The sequence below is a fragment of the Schistocerca nitens genome, chromosome 7, assembly GCF_023898315.1.
Source record: "Schistocerca nitens isolate TAMUIC-IGC-003100 chromosome 7, iqSchNite1.1, whole genome shotgun sequence".
Lineage (NCBI taxonomy): Eukaryota > Metazoa > Arthropoda > Insecta > Orthoptera > Acrididae > Schistocerca > Schistocerca nitens.
In genome coordinates, this window is record NC_064620.1 from 236,490,774 (window position 1) to 236,512,352 (window position 21,579).

The following is a 21,579-nucleotide window of genomic DNA, read 5'->3' on the forward strand; positions in this document are numbered from 1 at the left end:
ACGAACATAGGCCTTATTTGTTATACAGGGTGTTACAAAAAGGTACAGCCAAACTTTCAGGAAACATTCCTCACACACAAATAAAGAAAATATGTTATGAGGACATGTTTGCGTGGTGTGTAACTCTACTCCTGTTTATGTACAGTGTGTTTATTTACGAGTACACTGAGGGTTTATTGCCAGTCCCTGTATCAGTCAAAAACCCTTCAGGTCTTCCTTGCATTTCGCTGAAGTCTTCTGACATTGCAACTTTCCCAGAGACAGTTGCGTCTTCTGTGAACAGCTTCATAAAATTTCCTGTGTTATCCGCTACCTTCTTTATATACAACGAAAAAGGTAACTATAAAGTCTGTTAAAAATTAATTAAGGATGTACACATCGGAGGCAGCATGTCATGCAACTCCCTCAAACACTCAAACTACTCACTTTATAAATATGGAACTTGCGTCAATGTGTTCTGCTGTACAATGTTAGCAGTTTAATTCTATTTGCGGCTAATAATAAGACGATACAAGGAACAGTTTATGAAACTGCATTTTTCAACGAATTTACCGAATTTTCGACGTGCGGGATATTTTTTTGTTATTGAAGTTAATTCACACATTAAGCGAATTAAATCTTAGATGTACATTAAATTTTCATCAATTCCGAACCGTAACTCCATCAGAGTTTCCTATTGTTGTTGTGGTCTTCCGTAATTGAATAACTACTGCAACCTACATCTTTCTCAGTCTGCTTACTGTATTCATCTCTTGGTTTCTCTCTGCGATTTTTATCCCTCACTCTTCCCTCCAATATTAAACTGGTGATCTCTTGACGTACCAGAATGTGTCCTATCAACCGATCCCGTCTTTCGGCCAAGTTTTGCCGCAAATTTCTTGTCTCCCCATTCTGTCCAATACTTCTTCATTAGTTGCATGGTCGACCCCTCTAATCTTCAACATTCTTCTGTAGCATCACATTTTATTGTTTATCATTCGTGTTTCACTTCCACACGTGGCTACACTCCGTAAAAATATCTTCGGAAAAGACTTCCTAACACTTAAATCTATATTCGATGTTAACAAATTTCCTTAGAAATGCTTTTCTTCCAATTGCCAGCCTACAATTTATATTCTCTCTACTTCGACCATCAGAAGCTATTTTGCTGCCGAAATAGAAAACTAATCTACTGCTTCAAATGTCTCGTTTCTTAATCCGATTCCCATAGCATCGCCTGATATAATTCGACTATATTCAATTATCTTACCCTCCAGGGAGTCCACAACTCTTTTGTGGATATGTGTGTGGCGAGCACGGGACCCTGAGCTAGTGCAGCCCTTTCCTTTCTGGGGCCCCCCCGCTCCTTTCTTTCCCCTTCTCTCTTTCTTTGGGAATATGTTTTGTGCCTACGTCTGGACACGGACGCTTGTGAACGTATGACGTGCTTTCTCTTCTTTTATCTCTTACACGGAAAGTCTCTGTCCTTACTTTGTCCTCTTTTCCTTGATTCTTCTCTTTACATTCTTCTCCATTGCGGCATTTGAGAATTCTTCTGTTCTTTCCTTTTCTTTATTCCTCCCTTTCTCTTACTTTCTTCCCTGTGCGTGTCTGAAGGCCGACCCACGACTCCCCACACGTAGCTGGTGACGGAGTAACGCGTAATTCCCTACCCTGGGTTGACAAGTAGGACTCGTACATACCTCCTGGTAAAGGCCAGGCCCAGGGAAGGGTAGTTACCCGAGATGGTACCTTCCGAGCGTCCTGATTGGTCCCTCTGTCCGTTTCTCAGAGGGTGTGACCTGAGGTGTGGACAATCACCTAAGGTCGGAGTGCCCTCAGAGAGGACCCCCACTAGGAAGGAATGCGTCATCAGAGATGCCGGTAATCAAGGGGGATAATTTCGCAATGGTTTCTTATACTTCTACAACTTGTGCCCGCAAAAGTAAGCTAGATGAGTCTCAGCAACAGATAATTCTTCCCTCATTGCCGAAGTTCCTAGTTGTTTCTCGGTCTGATATTTCTCAACAGTAAATCCTTCCATTATTTAGAAAGATGTCGACGCAATTGCAGGTCCTGTAAAGTCTTGTTCCCGATTACGAAATGGCACCTTGTTGTTAGAAACAGCCCTCCAGGCACAAACCTTGCTTCGAACTACACTGGTACACATCTCCCCTGTCTGGGTGGAAGCGCACGGTATGTAAAACTCATCATGCAGGGTGGTTTATGCCCAATAACTCGACCGATTATCAAATGAGGACTTTCAAAATTTCCTGTCTGATCGGAGAGTAATGGCTGTACATCGAGTAATGAAACAGTTTGCAAAAAAACTGACATCGACCCGCACTCTCCTCCTGATGTTTGACAGAGTTCAACTTCCATCGAACATAATTTTAGTTCGCCCTTACATCCCCAACCCTACGCATTACTATCAGTGTCAGAGTCAGTCAGCCAGCCAGTCATGTCCCATTACAGCCAAATGTGTTATCTGTGGCAGGAATGCCCATGAGAGTGACTGTCCACCCTCATCCCCTAGCTGCATCAACTGTATGGGCGACCACGCTGCTTCCTCTAGAGACTATCCTATTTTTAAAGATGAATGAATAATTCAGGAAATCCGAGTGAGGGAAAAGGTGTGTACCTTTGCTGCTCGTAAGTTACCCGCCAGTAGAAATCCCACTGTGCTCCCAGCGGGTAAATATATTACTATCCTCGCCTCTCTTCAACCTACTAAGGAGGTCACCACACAGATTTGCGCTCTCACCTTTAGCGCCATAGGCGTCATATCGGCCAGTCCACAGATCGCGCGTTCCACCTCCCCACTATCACCCACTCACTCTAAGGCTCAACCTTCCTCAGCTCATGCCAAATCATGGGTCCCAAATCGAACGCCCTGACTTCCAGAAAAGAGCCTACTCGTGAAAACGTTTACATACTGAGACCTCACAACCCTCCACTCCTCCTTCATCTCAATGTCCTGCTTCCAGGAAGGCTCATAAGAAACTCAGTTCCTCTCCTTCTCCCCCACAGCTTGTGTCTTCTACAGCACCATCCAGAAGCAGCCCCCCTTGTCATCTTCCATGTTACCAAGACCCACCACTGGTGGCCAATCAACCAGTCGATCACTGTTGGCAAGAGCTGTTCCCGAACAACCAATGGATCAGGATCTTCTGCCTCTGGCTGAATGCCATTCTACATTGTTGGCCACCGGCTCTCAGTAGTTGCTGAGTTGACGGCCACTGTGGTGAGATTTTTTCTTTTTCATCCACCCTATGTCAATTACTACCCCCATGAACCATGGACCTTGCCGTTGGTGGGGAGGCTTGAGTGCCTCAGCGATACAGATGGCCGTACCGTAGGTGTAACCACAATGGAGGGGTATCTGTTGAGAGGCCAGACAAACGTGTGGTTCCTGAAGAGGGGCAGCAGCCTTTTCAGTAGTTGTAGGGGCAACAGTCTGGATGATTGACTGATCTGGCCTTGCAACACTAACCAAAACGGCCTTGCTGTGCTGGTACTGCGGACGGCTGAAAGCAAGGGGAAACTACAGCCTTAACTTTCCCAATGGCGTGCCGCTTTACTGTATGATTAAATGATGATGGAGTCCTTTTGGGTAAAATATTCTGGAGGTAAAATGGTCCCCCATTCGGATCTCCGGGCGGGGACTACTCAAGAGGACGTCGTTATCAGGAGAAAGAAAACTGGCGTTCTACGGATCGGAGCGTGGAATGTCAGATCACTTAATCGGGCAGGTAGGTTAGAAAATAAAAAAGGGAAATGGATAGGTTAAAGTTAGATATAGTGGGAATTAGTGAAGTTCGGTGGCAGGAGGAACAATACTTTTGGTCAGGTGAAGACAGGGTTATAAATACAAAATCAAATAGGGGTAATGCAGGAGTAGGTTTAATAATGAATAGGAAAATAGGAGTGCGGGTAAGCTACTACCAACAGTATAGTGAACGCATTATTGTGGGCAAGATAGACACGAAGCCCATGCCTACTATACTAGTACAAGTTTATATGCCAACTAGCTCTGCAGATGATGAAGAAATTGATGAAATGTATGATGAGATAAAAGAAATTATTCAGGTAGTGATGGGAGACGAAAATTTATAGTCATGGGCGACTGGAATTCGGTAGTAGGAAAAGGGAGAGAAGGAAACATAGTGGGTGAATATGGATTGGGGGAGAGAAATGAAAGAGGAAGCCGTCTGGTAGAATTTTGCACAGAGCATAACTTAATCATAGCTAACACTTGGTACAAGAATCATAAAAGAAGGTTGTATACATGGAAGAATCCTGGAGATACTAGAAGGTATCAGACAGATTATATAATGGTAAGACAGAGATTTAGGAACCAGGTTTTAAATTGTAAGACATTTCCAGGGGCAGATGTGGACTCTGACCACAATCTGTTGGTTATGAACTGTAGATTAAAACTGAAGAAACTGCAAAAATGTGGGAATTTAAGGAGATGGGACCTGGAAAAACTGACTAAACCAGAGGTTGTACAGAATTTCAGGGGGGAAAGAAATACAGTAGAAGAAGAATGGGTAGCTCTGAGGGATGAAGTAGTGAAGGCAGCAGAGCATCAAGTACGTAAAAAAAACGAGGGCTAGTAGAAATCCTTGGGTAACAGAAGAAATATTGAGTTTAATTGATGAAAGGAGAAAATATAAAAACGCAGTAAATGAAGCAAGCATAAGGGAATACAAACGTCTCAAAAATGAGATCGACAGGAAGTGCAAAATGGCTAAGCAGGGATGGCTAGAGGACAAATGTAAGGATTTGGAGGCTTGTCTCACTAGGGGAAGATAGATACTGCCTACAGGAAAATTAAAGAGACCTTTGGAGAAAAGAGAGCCACTTGTATGAATATCAAGAGCAAAGATTAAAACCCAGTTCTAAGCAGAGAAGGGAAAGCAGGAAGGTGGAAGGAGTATATAGAGGGTCTATACAAGGGCGATGTACTTGAGGACAATATTATGGAAATGGAAGAGGCTGTAGATGAAGATGAAATGGGAGATACGATACTGCGTGAAGAGTTTGACAGAGCACTGTAGGACCTGAGTCGAAACAAGGCTCCGGGAGTAGACAACATTCCATTGGAACTACTGACGGCCTTGGGAGAGCCAGTCCTGACAAAACTCTACCATCTGGTGAGCAAGATGTATGAGACAGGCGAAATACCCTCAGACTTGAAGAAGAATATAATAATCCCAATCCCAAAGAAAGCAGGTGTTGACAGATGTGAAAATTACCGAACTATCAGTTTAATAAGTCACAGCTGCAAAATACTAACGCGAATTCTTTACAGACGAATGGAAAACCTGGTAGAAGCCGACCTCGGGGAAGATCAGTTTGGAGGATAAAAATCGTATAGGGAGACCAAGAGTTGTATACACTAAGCAGATTCATAAGGATGTAGGTTGTACTGGGAGATGAAGAAGGTTGCACAGGATAGAGTAGCATGGAGAGCTGCATCAAATCAGTCTCAGGACTGAGGACAACAACAACAACAACATGTCAATTATCCTCTGGAATGCCCGCAGCATTCGCGCCAGTCGGGATGAACTGTAGATCCTCTTACGATCCTACTCCCCAGTCCTCTTCTGTCTTTAGGAAAGAAAGCTACCTCCCCAAGACTGCTTTGTCTCCCCTTATTTCCAATCAGTCCAGTCTGATCTCCCCTCTGTTGCTAGCATTCTGGCACACAGGGGACCTAGGATTCTCCTCCATGATTCTATCCCTTATCACTAAATCCACTTACACAGTTCCTTCCAAGCTATTGCTGTACATCTCTGCCTTTCTGGATTTACCTTCTCTCTTTGTACCATTTACATTCTATCGTCCACACGAATGGCAAGAGCTGATCTCCTTCATATCCTTGGTCAGCTCCAGCCCTCTATTTTCTGGTTCGGGACTTCAACATCCACCACCCACTTTGGGGATCTCTGCGTCCTTGTCTGAAAGGCTCCCTATTAACTGACCTCTTCCACCAAGCGGATCATGTTTTCCTCAACACTGGAGAACCTATATTTTTGTCTGCTCCCACGTCAACCTACTCTCATTTGGACCTTTCAGTCGGTACTGTTCTGCTAGCTCAGCGCTTTGAATGGTTTCCTCTTGCTGATATACACTCAAGTGACCTTTTTCCATGTGTTCTTGGATTACAGGCATGGCTGCCTTCTATACACCGCAGATGCTGGAAGTTTTCCCAAGCTGACTGGACACTTTTCTCCTCTCTAGCAACATTTGATGACTGTCAGTTTCCTAGTATCGACAAACAGGTCATTCATGTTACAGAAGTTATTCTTACAGCTGCCCAACGTTCATTACCCCTTTGCCCTGCGCCTCCAAGTTCCTTGGTGGATCAAGGCGTGCTATGATGCAATGTATGAGCGAAAATGTGCTCTTCACGTTTTACACCATCATCTTACGTTGGCCAACTGTATCTGCTACAAGCAGTTACATGTGCGATACCGTCACATCATAGGTAATAGTAAGAAGGCAAGCTAGAACTTCAGCACCAGCTCCTTTACTACTTACACTCCCTCATAAGTCGTTTGGAGTTGAATCCGATGGCTCTCCAGCATGTCCAGTTATTCCCTGATCTCGGCTAACTGTCACGAGGGATATCTTAGTGGATCCAGTTGCAATCTCTAACTTATTGGGCTGACACTCTTGTAATTACCCACCAGCCTTCCTCCCAAAGAAACGGGTAGCAGTAGAGCGACCACTTGCTTTTTCCTCTAAAAATCGCGAAAGCTATAATGCAAGAGCTCAGACATGCACTCTCCTCCTCTCACTTTTCTGCTCCAGGACCGGATGATATCCATGTCCAAATGATGCTGCTGCCGGCCACGGTGGCCGAGCGGTTCTAGGCGCTTCAGTCCGGAACCGCGCGACCACTACGGTCGCAGGTTCGAATCCTGCCTCGGGCATGGATGTGTGTGATGTCCTTAGGTTTAAGTAGTTCTAAGTCTAGGGGACTGATGACCACAGATGTTAAGTCCCATAGTGCTCAGAACCATTTGAACCATTTGAACCAAATGATGCTGCATCCATCATACTCTAGTGTGTGCTACCTCCTTCGTCTTTATAACCGACTTTGACAGTACCTTTCCCAGAATATGGCAGGAGCCTATTGTCATTCCTATTCAGAAACCCAGAAAGGACAAAGATCTCCCCTCCAGCTATCCCCCAATTTCTCTCACAAGTGTTGTTTATAAGGTTCTGGAGTACATGGTAAATTGTCGTTTAGGCTGGCGGTTGTAGTCCTGAAACCTTTTAGCAACTGCCCAATGCGGTTTGCAAAAGCATCATTCCATGGCTGACCATATTGTTGCTCTCTCCACTTACACCATGAATAACTTTCTCTGGAAATGCCAAGCGGTGGCAACATTTTTTGATCTGGAGAGGTATATGATACCTGTTGGAGGACAGGCATCCTCCGCGCACTGTTTTCTTGGGGATTTCGAGGTCGGTTACCCCTTTTCATCTGAGAATTTATGACAGAGCGCACATTTCAGATGTGGGTAAACACTACTCTATCCCACGCCTTCTCCCAAGAAGATGGGGCTCCCCAGGGCTCCGTGCTAAGTTTTGTACGGTTAGGCATCTCCATAAATCCAATTATGGATTGTCTCCTTCCCAATGTCTCGCGCTCCCTATTTGTCGACGATTTTGCGGTCTACTAGAGCCTTCTTGAACCATGTCTTCTAGGATGCCTCGATCGCCTCCACTCATGGAGCACCAAAACCGGATTCCGATTTTCTCCAAGTAAGACCGTCTGTGTAAAATTTTGGCGTCGTATGGAGTTTTTTCCACCTTCCCTACATCTAGGTCCTGTTGCCCTTCCGTTCACGGAATCGCTAAATTCTTGGGACTTATTTTTGGTAGAAAACTATGCTGGTCTTCCCACCTTTCATATCTTTCGGCTAGCTGTCGGATATCCCTCAACACCCTCCATGTTCTGAGTGGTACCTCCTCCACCTATATCACGCCTTAGTGCCGTCGATATTGGACTATGGGTGTATAGTTTATTCCCCTGCATGGCCATCTATACTTTGGCGTCTAGACTCTGTCCAATACTGTGGATTGCGTTTAGAGTCTGAAGCTTATTACACCATCCCCATGGAGAGACTGCTGAACCTCCACTGTCCAGTCGGTGAGCTGTCCTGAGTTGTTATATAAGTCATCTGTCTTCCAAGACTGCTCATCTGACCCACGCCCTTTTTCCATGCTGCCTTGGATTTAGGGTATGCAGGCCGCCCTTTCTCTTTGGTATCACTGGGAGTCCGCTTCCATCAATTGCTACATTCCCTTTCCTTCCAATTTCCTAAAACTTTCTTGACAAATGAGAGTACGACGCCATCTGGGCTTCGCCCCCAGACCTACCTTCTCCGTGACCTCTGGCACCTTCCCAAGGATAGTAGCCCCCTATAGTTTATCGTCGGGCATTTGCTGATCTATGCACACAAATAGAGGATGCCACATTTATTTACACTGTCAGCTCCAAGATCACCTTTCGTTTTGGGAGTGCCTACATTGTTGGCGACACCTATATTAGATTTTGGTTTCCTGACCAGTGTTCGGATTTTACTGTGGAGCTTTACGCTGTTCTCCAGGCTGTTCAATACATCCGTCACCATCGGTGGATACATTATATTATACGCTCGGATTCGCTCAGATCTCTTCTCAACCTCCAAGCTCTTTATACCGTCCACATTCTGGTCCAGCGGATTCAGGACTGCCTCCACATGCTCCACTTGTGGGGTATCTCTGTGGCATTCCTCTGGATCCCAGGGCATGTTGGTATCCCCAGAAATGAGGCAGCCGATATAATGGCAAAAATGCTGTCTCTCTTACTCGGCCTGCTGTTCGCATGGTTTCTCTTTGCTTATCAACATAGTGTATTATGTCGTCGTGTTGCTGTTTTATGGCACAAACATTGGTCTGCACTTCCCGATAATAAATTACGGGACATAAAGTCTCTTCCCTGTGCTTGGACCTCTTCCTCCCAGCCTCGTCGTCGGGAGGAGGTAATTTCAACTACACTCTGGATTGGGCACTGTGTTTTTAGCCATCGACATCTTTTAAGTGGCGATCCTCCCCTGCTTTGTCCCCACTGCTCCTAAATGTGGATGATGAGACACTTTTCTACTTCAGTTCCTCTATTTTAATCGACCACGCACCCGTTTACAGCTGTTGCCAGATTTATGTTCGCTTTTGGCAGATGACCGACACTCAGCCGATCGCGTCCTTCAGTTTATGTGTTAGTGAGATGACATCGGTCATTTGAAGCTCTTTTTGGGAAAACAACCCTCTTGAATAGCAATTTTCTAAAATTTCCTTCCGTTTTTTGTTTCCCTCCTTCTTTAGTTTCTCTCTCATTGCTGCTGATTTAAATTTCGGTTTTATACCCTTCACTAACACTCACATGCCCAGACATTGCCTGTCCCCTCGAACGCCCAGAGGAGTCATTTCCACCCCAACATTAAAAACGTTTTCTGAACTATTATTTCGAAAGAGCATGTGGTCTTTCTCTTCTTTTTCTACTTACTGTTCCTACTATAGACGTTGATTTTTCTTTCCGTTTTTCGGCTAGTTTGAGTGAAGTGAAGTAATTATCTCTACAGACATTTCTGCCTTTGCCCAGAAATTGTTCCATAAGACGCATCACTATATAACCCGGAACCCTTTCGTCTTGGGATTGTGCAGTATCCTCAACAAGATATGGGAAACCATTGAGTATATACTTGCTTTCAACATCTACAGCTAACCAGTATTTTTGCTCATACTTCTCAGTCTTTGAAGCCATGAATTGTGTGAACGGGCATGTAGAAGAGCTGCTTGTCTATTGCTATGTCACTTCAAGTTTCGTAACACATTGTATAGTTTTCTATGAATTTTTTCCAGACAGCAGAAACCAATGCAAACTTATCATTCTGTAATCGTACAGAGCGTGTAGATTTTTCGTTGAACCTCAGGCATCTCATAATCTCACACAATCTATTCTGCTCATGGTTTCCATGCAAAATGGTAGGCCCCAGAAATCTGACCATCAGCTTTGAAGGTCTGTACTTCGGCAACCACTCACACCACGAGCTTAAATAATTACAATAAATGCTTCTAGTTCTTCCAAGATCATTGACCAGCTGTTATATCATAGTACTCTACGTGCCTCTGTTATAGTGCATTTCAAGATATGTTTGATTATATAATTGTCTATGAACAAGTGCCAAGCACTTGATACAAGTTCATCACTTTTTGCATGTGGTGTAGGTCCAGGAGATTCTCTCAAAATATTGTGATGAGGAAGACGTCCACCTTCTGAACAAGGCACTGCTGCTATCCAGACTGTTCCATCTTTATGTCTTTCATCAGACGATGAAGAAGCAGTCACTTGTTCTACACTCTGAGGAACAGGATTATCTCCTCTTCTGTTACACTATTCTTCTCGATTTATAGAGCATGAATAATAGAACAAATGTAAGAAAGCCACCATAAAATCTAAATTAAGTACAGTAACATTATACATAGATAAGACTGTGGTGATTATAAATTAGCACCAACAATAGTAATATACTTACTAGACTGTAAACTTCAATTATCTGTATCTGAAGAATCAGAATCATTAGTATTAGGTGTCTGCGGTAAAAATTCTTCGACTGAATCGTCAGAAAAAAGTTCGACATCATCTGAATAACACTCCATAACTCTTCATATCTCTTCATCTTGTAAATACTCTTTCCGATTCTTTTCAATCTTCAGCTCAGAATCACCTTTGAAAGACTGATCCCTACAAGGGAATGACGAACAATGGTGAAACGAGTCCATTGTTGTCATTTCATATGGCTATAATATGAGCGAAAGTAAATTTTTGCACTACAGAATAAAGTAGCCGAGGCTTGAGGATGTATGAGATACATATATGGAACAACTATAAACAAAATTACAGCTTTTTTCCAAAGCGATCGATATGACTCCTCTGGCCATTAAAGGTACTACTGGAAAAAGTGATAATGAATTTGGAGAAATGTCCTGTTTTTTAATGTAATGAAAGTACATGCCAAATAAATAGATGTCACGAAAGTAAATGCAGCTTGAAACATTGTTCAAAACATATATAGCACTTAAAAACCGAAAAGGGTAATTTTGACCCCTCTGGCCGTTCGAGTGCTAAGCCCAAAATGACGCTAATGGCAGTAGCAGTTTTGCGCCCTAAAACAATAACAAAAAAACTTTCATTATCTTTGTTTTGCCTTTGTTGATCTTCATCTTATATCTTTCTTTCAAGACACTGTCCATTCCGTTCAACTGCTCTTCCAAGTCCTTTTCTTTGTTTGACAAAATTACAATGTCGTCAGCAAACCTCGAAGTTTACGTTGCTTCTCCCTGCAGGTAAAGTTCCGTTTCCTAACATATGATAATTTCAGATAAATGTGACGCAGAATAATCTGCTCCCACATCAAGTACTAAGTGGTCGTCCATATGATTTCGTTATGAGAAAGGGAACTTGCTGATAAGGCCTTCTTATTAAAATGTCAAAACTTACGAAAATATAATTTTTATGTAGCTACTTACCATGCGAATTGAGCATATCAAACATGCAGATGTATCCACCTATACTTCATTTCTGTGGTGATAAAGGAAAAACTCCTCTGATGTTACTTTCGTTGCTATTACTGGCGCGTGAAATATCACCGTTCCTGTTCTATGTAATGAAATAACTGTTTTCGAAACTTTCTGATTCTTTATCGGTTACTAATAACATGCTGACTGTTGGAATTTCCTTTCTGCGATTCTAATCATAAAGATGACATTGAATCGCACTCTCGGCAATGAATCTATATTGGTAATACGTTTATCCATACCATGTTCTCCCTTCAAGAGTTTAAACCGTCGATGTTATTCCAGCTTCTTATTTCTCGAACATTTCCTTGCCAAGCTTCACAACAGCCTATTTCGTTTATGTTGAGAACTGAAGCAGTTCCATCGATTGCATTGTTAACCGAGAGCCGCGGGCCACCATTACGTTATTCAGTCTCCAAGCAGGCCCTTAATGCGCAAAACATTTCTCTTGACTGACCTCTTTCGGCAATCGCCTGGCCAAGAAATACGCGAAACTTTTCGACTTAAAACTTTCGACGAACTCTTTGCTGACATTGATCAGTACCCCACAACATATAACAGTAATAACAAATAAAACAATAAATCGTGCCGCGTAGATCATAGAGTCACATGTGAAATCCATAAAAACAGGATGGGAAGGAGAAGGAAAGCGTGGAAGGGCTAACATAGAATAGCAGTGTCATTTGTCGTTTGAATAGTTAAATTTCTTTAACCACCACGAAATAGCGTGAATAAATAAATACAAAAGTCACAAATAATTACAAGCGACAGGGTAAAGATAATTAATTGATTACAGGAATAATCGGCTTTAAAAATGATTTTACCTTAACAAGCCACAAAACACACGGCCAGAATAAATATAAAACAGTAAAAAGAAATTTTTAATCAAACTGACCCTTAACAAACCAGAGGGCAAATAAACTGCTGAAATCAACATATAATCTACTGTCAATTTTAGCAAGCACCAAAACACCGTAATAGATTAAGGTTGTCCACACTTGAGGCAATTACAATCCCAATTTATGATGAAACCAGTAACTATGGTTAAATGATTAGGAAATATCCGTATAACATAATAACCAAGGCAGTACCTTGTGCTGAAGCAAGCTTAGAAAACTCATAACATGGGAAATACAAGCATATACCAAAGGAGATGTACAACTTTAAGTACAAAATCAGAACATTAAGTAATAGAGCCGTACTTAACAGTACAGACGATGTAGCAGATACTTGATAGTCCTGGAAATATCCAGTCTCGCTCAGCATGGAATACCAAAGTGGGCACCAACAGAAGGAAGCCATACTCAGCTCAGTCTCATTTACTCCAACTTCACCAGTTACACAAAGTCTTCACACAAGCAGAGACGATATACCCGCTATATAAGGAGATCGGCTAGTGATGCTCTCTAGTCCGCTGTTACTCGCTGTCTGACTCCTACTGCCCGCCAAAGCTGCTCAAGGCGTATTTTAGGATTCGCTCTGCCAGTGATAATCAGCGATAAACTGCGATCGATTCACGCTGCCAATAGTAGCGCCAGTGGATAATTCCCGAAATCAAGACACGCGGAGTCGATCACAAGCCACGACAGCAACCTGCCTGAAATTGAAACACAGGCCAAGTGGGAAATGTTGTGGTGGTGGGCTGGAGGTCTGTTATCTTTGGCATGTCCCTGTGGCTGCAGATATTATTTATTATTGTGTGATTGGCGAAATGCTGTGCTGTCTTCCGTACGGGCTCCACCCGACACCCCCCCCCCTCCACTATTACTACTTCCGTTGTAGCTGCTAGTACTAAAGGTGGTTTTGAACAGACCATTCTACAAAACCTCCTTGTGTTAATCCTGACGTCACTTTCACATCTATCGAATTTGTTCTGTTAAGAATGGCGTGTTGAGTTCTGTCTAGTAGGAAGAGCTTAAAGTCTGTTCAAAACAAGAAGAACTAATTCTGAAGAGGAGTGGAGGAAGCAAACTCCGCCCACAGATTCCAGCAAAATGGTTGCCCAGCGATAAGCGGCAGTGAAGATGGAACAAGTCACGCTTACGTCAAGTACGGCTAGCATTACAGCTGCGCTCACATGTCAGTTTATGCTCGAAGCGGTGTTGACAATACCAGCTATTGACCGCCGTACCACTGTCAGCTGCTGTTCATTCCACGTCTGCGAAAGTAAAATCCGAGACAACGGTGTAACTAAAGTTTACAAGATTCGTAAAATCGAAACTGGCAGTCCCATGTTGAATAATGGTGCTCGAATCCTGTGTCGTTTCTAATTGGCAATTTGGAATTAACAATAGCCAGTAGTGAGACATGCATTGTAGCAATAATCACCGTTGTTATTGCTGCTTTAGTCTCGTATTGGATCATGGGACATTATTTTTTACCACTCATAAACGACTGACTGCCAACCAGGGTAACGGATTGTAAGACGTGTTAGTAGTTGGGACTAGAACCTAAACACCTGCATGTGTAGTTTCAAAAAGTCTCCTCATAAGAGAAACAGTACCAGAAATTCCTCCACTCAATAACGGTAGTTTTAGACACACACATAAGATAGCCACTTTAACGCAATTCAGACAAAGGGGAAGAATTTCAAAGCACTGTCGACCTGAATAATTGGAACTGAAATTTACCTCTTTTTCCGGGAGTTTATGGTGATTCCCCAGCATTATTTTAGCAAAATTTCCAAGTTCTTTTCACAGCGCTGAAGATTCCTTCTGTGTACATCACTGTTCGTTCCACTGACTGCGAAAGAGAGTGGAGCAACTCTTTATTGTTACTCCCTTGCTCACAACTTTCACTAACATTAATAATCATTGTTATTTCTGCACTCCGCAATGTTCCCTTGCTCTTTTCCGACGTGTGGAAAATGCATCTGGTGCTACCTGTGATGGGCCAGGAACCGCTTCGTAACTGGTCAGTATATGTACTAATATGCGACACAGCACAATATGGCGCAACAATCACTCCGCAATGGCTGCTTACGCATTGTTCTGTATTAAGATCGCTGACGTTGGTAACAGCCGCACACAAAACATTAGCGGGCCGATGTCGATCGATTTCTACCACCTTCTCACGAATGTGAACCAACTATAATCTGTGTCACATATCTCGTCCGATACTCAGTAAGCTATTACTTTGAACGACAGTGTGTGACTGTATCGAATGCCTTCTGTAAGTGTGGGAAATATCGCATCAGTCGGGGCGCCGTTGATTGTCGGTGTAATCCATGTTGATTGCTATAGAGAAAAAATTCATTCCCCAAAATCGTCTTAGTACGGGAGCATCACTCACGTTTCATACTTGTGGTAGATATTGTATCTGTCAATCTGAAACAGTTCTGATGTTGATGCTATAGCACACTGCAAGAAATACTGCAAAATATTAAAGACTGTAATACGAACATCAAAGCAAATATATTACAAGGAAAAGATAGTCATATCAGACAACAAAATAAAGTCAATGTTGGATATGGTGAAGGAGGAGACCGGTAGAACCAGACATGAAGAGGGATAAATAGCATTAAGAATAAATGATACATTGGTGACTGATGTGTATAGTGTTGCAGAAATTTTCAACAAATATTTTATAACTGTTACTGAAAAGATGGGATTGTCAAGTTCTGTGATGCTGCTATGGAATACCTCAGACCAGACATTTCAAGTAACTTCCATAATATGAATTTGACCCTCACTACCCCAGCAGAAATAATGTCCATCATAAAATCTTAAAAATCAAAAACATAATCAATCTGTGTAACCAGTCGTTTATCAGTGCAATATTTCCTGAATGGTTGAAATATGCTGAAGTTAAGCCACTGTTTAAGAAGGGAGATAAAGAAATAGTATCAAATTTCCATCCAATTTCACTTTTGCCAGCATTCACCCAAATTTTAGAAAAGGTAATGTACAATCCGCTTCATAACCACCTTATTTCAAATAACACACTGTCAAAGTCGCATTTCGGATTTCAGAAGGGTTCTGATATTGAGAAGGCTATCTGCACCTACAGTGAAAATGTGCTTAATTCATTAGACAAAAAATTGCAGGCAACTGGTATATTTTGTGATCTGTCAGGCATTTGACTGTGTAAATCACAATATCCTTTTAAGTAAATTAGAATATTATGGTTTAACAGGAAATGCTGCAAAATGGTTCAAATATTATATCTCTGGCAGGAAACAAAGGATGTTATTAGGAAAGAGACATGTATTAACCTCTCAGGGATCATCCAACTGGGAACTAATTACATGTGGGTTTCAATTTTAGTGCCCTTACTTTTTCTTGTGTATATCAATGACCTTTCATCAGTAACATTATCAAATGCCAAGTTCGTTTTGTTTGGCGACGATACAAACATTGCAATAAATAGCAAATCAAGTGTAGTCTTAGAAATATCGGCTAATAAAACATTTGTGGACATTAATTACTGGTACCTAGCCAATTCTTTGTCACTAAACTTTGAAAAAACACTACATGCAGTTCAGAACTTGTAAGGGGTGTCCCGTGAGTATATGCCTAACATACAATAACAAGCAGATAAAAAAGTGGACAGTGTTAACTTCTTGGGATTACAGCTTGATAATAAATTCAACTGGGAGGAGCACACCACAGAACAGCTGAAGCGTCTTAACAAATCTCTCTTTGCAATGCGAATTGTATCAGACATAGGGGATATAAAAATGAAAAAGCTGGCATACCATGCTTACTTTCATTCCATAATGTCATATGGGATTATTTTTTGGGGTAATTCATCAACTCAAACATAAAAACGTGCAGTAAGAATTATATGTGGTGAGAACTCAAGAACATCCTTCAGAAGCCTGTTTAGGGAAATGGGGGTACTAACTACTGCTTCCCAATATATTTATTCCTTAATGAAATTTTTCATTAAAAATATATCACTTTTTCAAACCAACAGCTCAATTCATGGAATCAATACTAGAAATAAAAATAATCTTTACATTGATTTAAAGTCACTTACTCTTGTACAAAAAGGTGTGCATTATTCAGGAACACACTTTTCAATAACTTGCTAACAGCCATAAAAAGCTTAACAACCAATGAAATTCAGTTTAAGAGAAGCCTAAAGTATTTATTGGTGGCCAACTTCTTCTATTCCACTGATGAATTTCTCAGTGGGACCAACTGATATATATATATATAAGTACAATATAACTTCTCCACCATTTCAGTGCTGTAATGTGTTTGTTGTAAATAAGTGTGTGTGTGTGTGCGTGTATGTGTGTAAGTACAATCTAACTAGTGCACCATTTCAGTGTAGTAACGTGTTCATTGTAAATAAGTATTGTAGTAGTTCTATTACATGGTTATTACCTGATAAATAAATAAAAACTTTATTTTATTTTAAATTCAGTGCATTAATGTTTGTAAATTGACTCTTTCCTATAGTGTTCATTAAAAAAATGACGATCATTCCACTTGGGACCTGTGGAAGGTATATTGGCTTATTTGTTTAAGTTGTAAATATTTGTCATGTATTATTGTTTTTCTGACATCTTTTACATCCTGGAGGACCTCCTCACTATGGATCAATTGGAATGAAAGTAAATCTAATCTAATCTAATCTAATCTAATTGACGTCAGCGATATAGGCCTGTAATGATGTGCATCTGACACACAACACTTCTCGAAAGCGTCGCTACTGGTCTGCCATAAACTGCTGCTAGAATCGAGAGGGGGTACGGGGTGAGGTCTTGGGAGCATCGCTCACGGTCACGAGCAGAGTTTAGCTTCCGCGCCGCCCCCGCTGCTGTTTACCCGCTCACCTCGCCTGCTGCTGGAGGGGCGGAAGCTCTCAGCTCTTTGTGGCCACTCTGGGCACTTTCTGGCAGCGTCGATCCGTCCATTCCCCTCTCCCCTCCCCCCTCTCCTCACCCATCCTGCCTCTTCGCCGACGATCAGGCCGATAGTAGGCAACAGGTCCCTGAGAGAGTGGACTGCTCTGGAAGGCGGCCACTCTGCACTGAAAGCCAGGCGAGCTACCAGGGAAGTCCCTACTGACCCGAACTTTGGCCTTACCGTGATTGCTGGGATCCTCTCTGAACCTGGTCCTTTCACTAGCTGCAAGTCAGTGGACGAGTAGAGTATCTCTAATAAGTGAAATGTTATGTTCCTAAGCGGAACAACTTATTACCAGTTTAAATTTTTATTCCTCGTTGAAGACAGAACAATCAGCGTATGATGAGTATGATAGCACTCCGTCTTCAGGCGACAAGTGGCCTACCGGGACCATCCGACCGCCGTGTCATCCTCCGAGGAGGATGCGGATAGGAGGGGCGTGGGGTCAGCAGACCGCTCTCCCGGTCGTTACGATGGTATTCTTGACCGAAGCCGCTACTATTCGGTCGAGTAGCTCCTCAATTGGCATCACGAGGCTGAGTGCACACCGAAAAATGGCAACAGCGGATGGCGGCTGGATGGTCACCCATACAAGTGCCGGCCTCGCCCAACAGCGCTTAACTTCGGTGATCTCACGGGGACCGGTGTATCCACTGCGGCAATGATGAGTATGATGAGGATGATGATACCTTTATTCGTATTTTATTCCTTGGAAGTCAGATCACACACTCATACACCATACAAGCTGCTGTTGTTTCGATCCATAACAGCCTGGAAGGGGAGCCGTTACGGAAGGTTGCTGTCACTTCTTCAATTAATCATCGATCTCAATTGCATTGCACCCTTTTAGCCGGAGAAAGCAACCATACAGTCCCTACCATAATAATACCACGCAGCTTATCGTGAATAAGCCACCAGGCTGAGAACATACAATAGCTGAATCGGTACAGAACACAGCCTGAACTGTCCTCTACAAGACACAACTGTGCATCACAGTCACCATGTATTTAACATATTTGCGTCATCTCTGAACCCAGTCATCCAAACCACTTGGGAAAAATTTAGGGTTTTGTTTCTTGAGCAGTTATTTTAAAGGACCCGATTTATAATGTTATTATTACAGCCTACGCATTTGTAATAATTTTCTTCATATTAATGCCTATTAAAATTGGTGGATTTGGTAATTGACTTGTACCATTGGTGCACCAGATATAGCATTCTCACGAGTAAATAATATAAGTTTTGGTTACTACCGCCCTCATTAACCCTTCTTCTTACATCTGCTATGGTAGATAACAGTGCTGGTACCTCGAACCCAAATAAAAACAAAAGATATAATAGCAAGATCAATAAAAAATATAAAAGAATAAAAATCACCATCTAAAAAAATTAAAGCTAACAACATTCTTACAAAAACAATTCTAGTATACTCAGCTACAAAAATTAAAGTAAAACCACCTGCACCATATTCAACATTAAAAGCCTGAAACTAACTCAGACTCACCTTCAGCAAAATCAAGAGGGGTACGATTAGTCTCGGATAAACAAGAAGCAAAACAAGCTAAAGCTAAGGGAAAAGAAATAATAATAAATCAGCAATAAAGCTGATAATTTATAAAGCCAAACATGTTAAAACTACCAATTAAAATAATTAAAAACAATAAAATCAAAGCTAAACTTACTTCATATGAAATTGTTTGAGCAACAGAAAGGAGGGAACCTAATAAAGAATAATTTGAATTAGAAGATCAACCAGCAATTATAACAGTATAAACACCTAATCTAGTACAGCATAAAAAAAAACAAAAACCCATAAGAGAAAGAACACATGTAAGTTAAGTAAGGGAAAATTACTCAAACAGCCAAAGAAATCATTAAATTAAAAACAGGAGAAAAATAATAAAGTAAATAATTAGATATAATAGATATAATTGAGCTCATCCATGAAGGAAGCGTATGGAGACGTTGTAACGGAATCAGAAAAGTGCGGCGTTGGGTGAAGACGTTTGGAAACGGAGAATGTGTGTGTGTGTGTGTGTGAAATCTTATGGGACTTAACTGCTAAGGTCATCAGTCCCTAAGCTTACACACTACTTAACCTAAATTATCCTAAGGACAAACACACACACACCCATGCCCGAGGGAGGACTCGAACCTCCGCCGGGATCAGCCGCACAGGCCATGACTGCAGCGCCCTAGACCGCTCGGCTAATCCCGCGCGGCGGAAACGGAGAAACGGACGTTGCAGATAAATTGCACAGACGCCCACAGACAACAACTGTTACAGAGATTCGAGGAGCGGACTCGTTAGAGTTCACAATTAACAGCAAAATCTGCGTTTTTAAAACCGTCGGCAAAGAAGAGAAAACAGAATTATTTCGTACTGGTTTCGATTCCTAGGTTCAACAATGCCGCAAACGTGTACAAATGCATGGCGAACAGCAAGATGACGTAATATTCTGGATCAAACACAAAGTGCGAAAGTTTTGTTTTTCTGTGTATAAAAGCAGCCACATACCATTCAACGAACATGACAAGATGTTCCTAATTGAATAAACGACAACAGAAGAAAAGAGCACAGAAAATATGTCGCCAACAGCGCCAATAATTGCTTAAAACATGCTATAACATACAATATATAAGATTAAACAACCCCACTGATGATGGTGATATTTGTCACCGAAACTAGTTTGAGATAATAAAGAAATAAACGAATAACAAGGTGTTTTGCATCCAGACGGACTCAATTTCTGATATTACTGTTTTTCTATGCAAACACGGACCAAATGGAAGAGTTCCAAGATAAAATCATGATGGCTCTGTTGAATGGTATTGTTGTGTAGATAACAGATAAGGCTATGATCTGTGGTAATTCCTTTCTTACTCCCACTCTAAGACCAAAAAAAAGGAAAGAGTAATCCAAATGGAACGGAAATAGGAAGATGTGATGCACATCTACAAACAACAAATAACAATAATTTCAGAAAAAATCGATGCTTTATTCAAGACAAAGAGCTTTATGAGTTGAGCAAGTCAGTAACGCCTTGGACCACCTCCTGGTCCTTATGTCTGGTCCTTCGCCTTCACATTGATTGAGAAATTTGTTGGGTATCTTCCTGAGGGACATCGTGCCAAATTTCGTCCAATTGGCTCGTTAAATGCTTAAAATCCTCAGGGGGTGGGAGGCCCCTGCCGATAATGCTCGAAACATTCTCAAATGGGCACACATCCGGCAACCTTGTTGGCCAAAGCATGGTTTTTCAATTACGACGACAACAGTTATAAACTGTCGCCACGTGCAGGCATTATCTTGCTGAAATGTAAGCCCAGGATGGCTTGCCATGAAGGGCATCAAAAGAGGGTGTAGAATATCGTCCACATACCGCTGTTCTGAAAGGCTGTCCCGGATGGTAACCAAACGGGTCCTGTTATGAAAAGAAATGGCAGCCCAGATCAATCACTCCTGGTTGTCAGGTCGTATTGCGGGCGACAGTGAGCCTGGTATTCCACCGCTGTCCGGGACGTCTCCACGCAAGTCTTCACTGGTAATCAGGGCTCAGTTCGAAGCGGGAGTCATCACGAAGACAATGCTACTCCAGTGAATGGGAGTCCAGGCTGAAGACGTGTTTGTTTGTAAATGTACATTCCTTCGTGCTGTGTCGTTTATATTTGCAAAGTGTGTTTATTAAAGACATTTTTACGACGCAAGAGGCACAGATTTTTTATTTGGCATAGCTCACCCATTGCACAACCTACCTGAGACGTCCATTGGTACATAGTCGCTCCGAGCTCTTCTACAACGGTTACCGGGCTTCAGCCAAACCTGCACTCGTCGGTGAAGAGAATCCGACGCCTTTGTCCCAGTTACCATGGCAAGTGTCACTTTACCCATCTTATTCACCCACCACCATTCACTGGGCCGTTGCTCGTAATAGACGCCTCTGAGATAAACTAATCTTGTGGACACGGCTACGAATTCAAAATTTCTGACAGATTGGTACTGTGTGCCAAGCCGGGACTCGAACCGTGGACTCTTATACTCTCTGGGTCGACACAGACCGCACAGTTGCTTCCAAAAAGGCAGCGACCGGTTCTACTGCGTTCT